Source organism: Oncorhynchus gorbuscha, linkage group LG16 (assembly GCF_021184085.1).
Source record: "Oncorhynchus gorbuscha isolate QuinsamMale2020 ecotype Even-year linkage group LG16, OgorEven_v1.0, whole genome shotgun sequence".
Classification (NCBI taxonomy): Eukaryota; Metazoa; Chordata; class Actinopteri; order Salmoniformes; family Salmonidae; genus Oncorhynchus; species Oncorhynchus gorbuscha.
Genome location: NC_060188.1, coordinates 9,741,074 through 9,748,270, shown reverse-complemented (window position 1 = coordinate 9,748,270; position 7,197 = coordinate 9,741,074).

The window sequence follows — 7,197 nt, the reverse complement described above, 5'->3', positions numbered from 1 at the left end:
AAAAGATTCCACCTTGTCAGACGAACAAATTGTCTAATTGTCTGTCTGCATTTATACATTTTAAAAAATCCAGCATTTCATGTTTCCATTAACCCGGTCGTTGGTTATTGGTTTAGATTAACAGAATCTCACACTTAGAGAATTCACATCCTCCCATCAACACCTTCAGAAAGTCAACTTCCTGTAAGTTACTGGCCTCTGTTCTGAAAGTCCCCACACTAAGAAATGTTCTCTAACACTTATTGAGCAGAGAAAAATGTATTCATAAGGGAGATTAATACTATATTTCATATATGGATTTTAGCAAGTAATACAGTCAAAATAAAAAAGGATCAACATTACAAGTACAAGGCTTTGTGAAATAATGTACAGGAATTCTCAATTACCCACAATCCTCAAGCAAACTTGCTACAATATTGTTTGTTTTACAGAGCATGGTCATCCATAAAACCAGTCAACATTGCAGTCTGAGCTAGGACTGGGCTGTGCCAACGAGTAACCATGAATTCCAGCCTGGTCTCATAGACTAGACGTAACATGGTAAAAGTAAATCCGGGAAACTCAAATTAGTATCATATGTTATGTTTGGTATGGTTATAGAAGACAGAAGGTCACTTGAGGCAAAATCGAAAGGAGGGTGGTTGTTCGGAGTGGATTGGTGGGCGTATAACACGAACATCTAGAAAATCAAAGGTTGTGTGTTCGAATCTCATCAAGGACAACTTTAGCATTTTAGCTAATTAGCTACTTTAACCATACATCATTGTTCTTCATGAATCTTTGCCACACTTGATGTTCTGACTCATTTTCTGTGTTCTGACACGTTATGTTCTGAGTTCATCTTCTGTCTCACTTTGTAAAAAAAAGCAATTCTGCAATCCAGAGACAGAGTCCAGAAACAGACAGAGAGATACAATAGCTGACCCACTCAATCTCTCAGCACACTTTCCTGTGTGGGAGGGTGGATAAAGTCCAAGAGGAAACCATGTTTGTGTGTGTGTGTGTGTGTGTGTGTGTGTGTGTGTGTGTGTGTGTGTGTGTGTGTGTGTGTGTGTGTGTGTGTGTGTGTGTGTGTGTGTGTGTGTGTGTGTGTGTGTGTGTGTGTGTGTGTGTGTGTGTGTGTGTGTGTGTGTGCAAATTTTGTCCTACTATATTTAACCTAAAGCCATACTGCCTGTCATTCTATACATAACCTATAGCCATACTGCCTGTCATACTATACATAACCTATAGCCATACTGCCTGTCATACTATACATAACCTATAGCCATACTGCCTGTCATACTATACATAACCTATAGCCATACTGCCTGTCATACTATACATAACCTATAGCCATACTGCCTGTCCTACTATACATAACCTATAGCCATACTGCCTGTCATACTATACATAACCTATAGCCATACTGCCTGTCATACTATACATAACGTATAGCCATACTGCCTGTCATACTATACATAACCTATAGCCATACTGCCTGTCCTACTATACATAACCTATAGCCATACTGCCTGTCCTACTATACATAACCTATAGCCATACTGCCTGTCATACTATACATAACCTATAGCCATACTGCCTGTCATACTATACATAACCTATAGCCATACTGCCTGTCATACTATACATAACCTATAGCCATACTGCCTGTCATACTATACATAACCTATAGCCATACTGCCTGCCATACTATACATAACCTATAGCCATACTGCCTGTCATACTATACATAACCTATAGCCATACTGCCTGTCATACTATACATAACCTATAGCCATACTGCCTGTCATACTATACATAACCTATAGCCATACTGCCTGTCATACTATACATAACGTATAGCCATACTGCCTGTCATACTATACATAACCTATAGCCATACAGCCTCATACTATCCTTTCAAATTATCCCAGGTTATTATTTTAAAATTTCACCTTTATTTAACCAGGTCGGCCTGTTGAGAACATGTTCTCATTTACAGCTGAGACCTGGCCAAGATAAAACAAAGCACTGCGACAAAAACAACAGAGTTACATGGCGAGGTTTGTAAATGTCTTAGCAAGATGCCTGGACAAGTCAAATCAAATTTCAAATCAAATCAAATGTATTTATATAGCCCTTCGTACATCAGCTGATATCTCAAAGTGCTGTACAGAAACCCAGCCTAAAACCCCAAACAGCAAACAATGCAGGTGTAGAAGCACGGTGAATACATGGTGACTCCTATAAATGGTGTCTGAGGGAAGCGGTGTTGGCAGATAAAAACTAATGACAGGACTCTAATAGAGGCCTACCCTTCCAACCGTTACGATGACGTTGAAGGCTGAATGGAAGAGACGAGGAGGAGGGAGGGGTGAGTGCTTAGATGGGGAGAGTGGGTGAAAGAGACTCAATGCAATTGTGAAAATTCTATAAATAAAAAAATTCAATCATGATTTCCGGAAAGAAAAGTTTGCTCAGCCACAAATAGGACAGGCTTCATAAAATGAGAAAATTTTGTTGAAAAATGTGTTTTTAAATACCTAACCAACGTCTCTCTACCTCACTATCCATACCCTGACACAGGAAGCAGCAGATTTTACAGCGTTCCTAAAACAGCTGCCAGGAAATGGAACCTATTATATCACCATCAGGGTATCTATTCAATAGCCAGGCTATCTATTCAGGGGCTGGTTAACAGTGGGACCAGGCTATCTATTCAGGGGCTGGTTAACAGTGGGACCAGGGTATCTATTCAGGGGCTGGTTAACAGTGGGACCAGGGTATCTATTCAGGGGCTGGTTAACAGTGGGACCAGGGTATCTATTCAGGGGCTGGTTAACAGTGGGACCAGGGTATATATTCAGGGGCTGGTTAACAGTGGGACCAGGGTATCTATTCAGGGGCTGGTTAACAGTGGGACCAGGCTATCTATTCAGGGGCTGGTTAACAGTGGGACCAGGCTATCTATTCAGGGGCTGGATAACAGTGGGACCAGGGTATCTATTCAGGGGAAGTGGGACCAGGGTATCTATTCAGGGGCAGTGGGACCAGGGTATCTATTCAGGGGCAGTGGGACCAGGGTATCTATTCAGGGGCAGTGGGACCAGGGTATCTATTCAGGGGCAGTGGGACCAGGGTAACTATTCAGGGGCAGTGGGACCAGGGTATCTATTCAGGGGCAGTGGGACCAGGGTCGGTACCCTTTTGCCTACACACTGTACAGCCAACAGTACCACGTTGTTCACACACTAGTGAAAGTTCTGAAGCTGTGGTCAACCACCTCAGACTGGTGTTAGTGCTACTTTCCATTGTGGACAGGCAAGGTGCTCTCATTTTAACATATTTTTTTCCATGAAGAAAGCAATCAAAACCTAATAATCTATCTAGTGCAGTATATCAGCTATGTGGTGGTGCTGCTGCTGTAATGCTTGACACGATGCAACAGTTCTGTTAATGTTTGCAACTCAACAGTTCATTGGTTGCAGATCAACAGCTTGTGTTTTATAAGGGGATGTGGTTATGAGAGGGTGGTTTTCAGGGTTGAGTTAAATATATTCTGCTTTATAAAAGGCTGGCGTAGAGTAACAGAGCAAGGAAGTCACAGAGTGAGCTGTGAAGACATGATCTACACTAGCTATTAGATCATTTTGTTATCTTGTAATGACTTTTGATTGATTCTGTTCAATCTAAAACAGTTTGCGTATGTTATGTTATTTGAACAGTATGTCATATTATATATATGTTATGTTATTTGAACAGTATGTCATATTATATATATGTTATGTTATTTGAACAGTATGTCATATTATATATATGTTATGTGACTATGTGGGTCAAAAAACACTTGTTTTCATTTTCCGTTTGCAAAACGATTTCATGGGGTGTGCCCTGCTGAACACAACCCTTTCCTCTCCAGATGCTGTGCCGGATCCAGTCAGGCCCCTGGTCTGGTCCAGGTCAGGAAGTCGTTGAGACAGGCAGCCCATGTTTGAGGGCTGTCTCGATTGTTTGAGCCTTTAGAAAGAAACTCAATAAAAAACAAATAGATCCGAAATAAAGCCCAAACATTTGTCTAATTTATTCATCATCTGCAGGAACAGGAAAAGGGGTGAGGAGACAACAGGATGAGCTGGAACCGAGCCAAGATCATATCTATTGGCCTGTGATTGGCTCGCTAGCATATAACGGGACTGTGTGGAATTGTGTGTGTTGAATGGCTAGTAGAGGAGGAACTTTGGGACAGAATAAACTGGTGTGTGAAGTGAATGTACCCATAAAAACCACTCCAAGATCCGTGACAAACCACTTACCCACTGTGCAAAAACTGGTTGCATCAACGCTGTTTCCATGTCATTTCAACCCTAAAAAACTGATTTAAAAAATTCATCAACGTAAGGGAATTTTGTATTCTTTTCACCTAACTTTTAACCGATGACAGGGAGAAATTTGTAGTTGATTTCACATTCAATTCACATTCAATTCAATAGTTGATAGCTCAACCAAATGTAAATCCTAACTAGACGTTGAACTGATGCCCAGTGCTCAGTGGTTATGCATTACAATCAGTCAGGCTATTATGGTGAACAGTCTGGGGTAATATGATGGAGCAAGAAGGGTAAACTCAAAGGGTTAAACAGAGGAGTGAACTTTAATCTGACATGACATTTGACATGAATTAGGGTTTTTGTGTATTTAGTGAAAATGTCTCTTTTCCTTGGTACTGTAGCCCAGTCTCACTGACTGGCTTTAACATCAGCTCTGACTGGCTTTAACATCAGCTCTGACTGGCTTTAACATCATCCCTGACTGGCTTTAACATCAGCTCTGACTGGCTTTAACATCAGCTCTGACTGGCTTTAACATCAGCTCTGACTGGCTTTAACATCATCCCTGACTGGCTTTAACATCAGCTCTGACTGGCTTTAACATCAGCTCTGACTGGCTTTAACATCAGCTCTGACTGGCTTTAACATCATCCCTGACTGACTGGCTTTAACATCATCCCTGACTGAGCTTTAACATCAGCTCTGACTGGCTTTAACATCATCCCTGACTGGCTTTAACATCAGCTCTGACTGGCTTTAACATCAGCTCTGACTGGCTTTAACATCAGCTCTGACTGGCTTTAACATCAGCTCTGACTGGCTTTAACATCATCCCTGACTGGCTTTAACATCAGCTCTGACTGGCTTTAACATCAGCTCTGACTGGCTTTAACATCATCCCTGACTGGCTTTAACATCAGCTCTGACTGGCTTTAACATCAGCTCTGACTGGCTTTAACATCAGCTCTGACTGGCTTTAACATCAGCTCTGACTGGCTTTAACATCAGCTCTGACTGGCTTTAACATCAGCTCTGACTGGCTTTAACATCAGCTCTGACTGGCTTTAACATCAGCTCTGACTGGCTTTAACATCAGCTCTGACTGGCTTTAACATCAGCTCTGACTGGCTTTAACATCAGCTCTGACTGGCTTTAACATCAGCTCTGACTGGCTTTAACATCAGCTCTGACTGGCTTTAACATCAGCTCTGACTGGCTTTAACATCAGTTCTGACTGGCTTTAACATCAGCTCTGACTGGCTTTAACATCAGCTCTGACTGGCTTTAACATCAGCTCTGACTGGCTTTAACATCATCCCTGACTGGCTTTAACATCAGCTCTGACTGGCTTTAACATCAGCTCTGACTGGCTTTAACATCAGCTCTGACTGGCTTTAACATCAGCTCTGACTGGCTTTAACATCAGCTCTGACTGGCTTTAACATCAGCTCTGACTGGCTTTAACATCAGCTCTGACTGGCTTTAACATCAGCTCTGACTGGCTTTAACATCAGCTCTGACTGGATTTAACATCAGCTCTGACTGGCTTTAACATCAGCTCTGACTGGCTTTAACATCAGCTCTGACTGGCTTTAACATCAGCTCTGACTGGCTTTAACATCAGCTCTGACTGGCTTTAACATCAGCTCTGACTGGCTTTAACATCAGCTCTGAATAAAGTCTGTGGTGGACTATTTATTCATCTGTGCTCCACTTCTTTTCTTGTAGGGTCCAGAACATGTACAGCAGGCTACATACTGTTGTAATCCTGTGTATAAGAACTACATTATCTAAAGCAAAGGCTTTGTGTACATACTCATTGTGACTGTGAGGAAGTACATCTTCCCACGAAGCGATTATTTGTGTTTTTATGTATTGTAAGAAAGTTGTTGGAAATGAGCTACCCTAGATGAATTATTGGCAGTGATTATTTTTTAAGGTATAAATGGTAGGTTATCAAAATGTTTTTCAGGCCCCACCTGCTCAAATATCTCAAAACTGCAAATGTTTAATCTTCTCTGCATTAGTTCACAGTGTAACTTAGCCAGAGTTCACTCATCACTACCATAAGAATCCTTGGCGCCTACGGGCAGTACATACAACAGACCCACAATACGAATCTTGATGAATTCTTTGATCCATTGTTGGCGCCACAAGTCTTGCCCAGGTCAGATTCTAGTCACACTAAGGGTCACAGTACAGCAAAACTGCTGCTCCTCCCTGGGCACCAGAACAAATCTAGTCAAGGCCATGCCAGTTGTCTGTCACCATTAGGTCCACAGGTCACCAGAGCTCCATGCCTGTGCTATTGTTTAGGAGCGAGGGACACTGGAGTATTCCAGATGGCCGTTCCCACCCATCACCCAAATGTCCCCACCCCAAGATCCAAATTAGACAGAGCTATACTTGTATGAACAGACCCTATATACATTTATTGGGAGCTAAGAGTTATAAGATGGGAGGTAAGGCTCATTAGCATTAGTTAGTATCCAATATTTCCTCCATCTTGTAGCAATATCAGTTATTTTTAAGTCTTGGTTCCATTAGTTAACTTTTTTTTAAAGAGATTGGATAGTTGGATTGGCTCTCTGCAAGGTTTTATAGATCATATAAATATAGTTCTCTCACAGAAAAAGGATTCCCTCAACATTACTCTGATGTCCAAAAGATTCCGTAATATAAACGTTTTAAGTTGCATGTATTTGAAAATATCTACATTGTTCAATCCAAAATTGTTTTTAATGCTGTCATGGAAATAAATATATTTCCTATTACCTAGTCATTTTGTTGATCTCTGCCCTTTAGGGTTCCATGACAACAACACGACCTAAACTGGCCTTCTCTCTCTCTCTCTCTGGAAGATGTCAGGATATCAGGATGTCGTCTG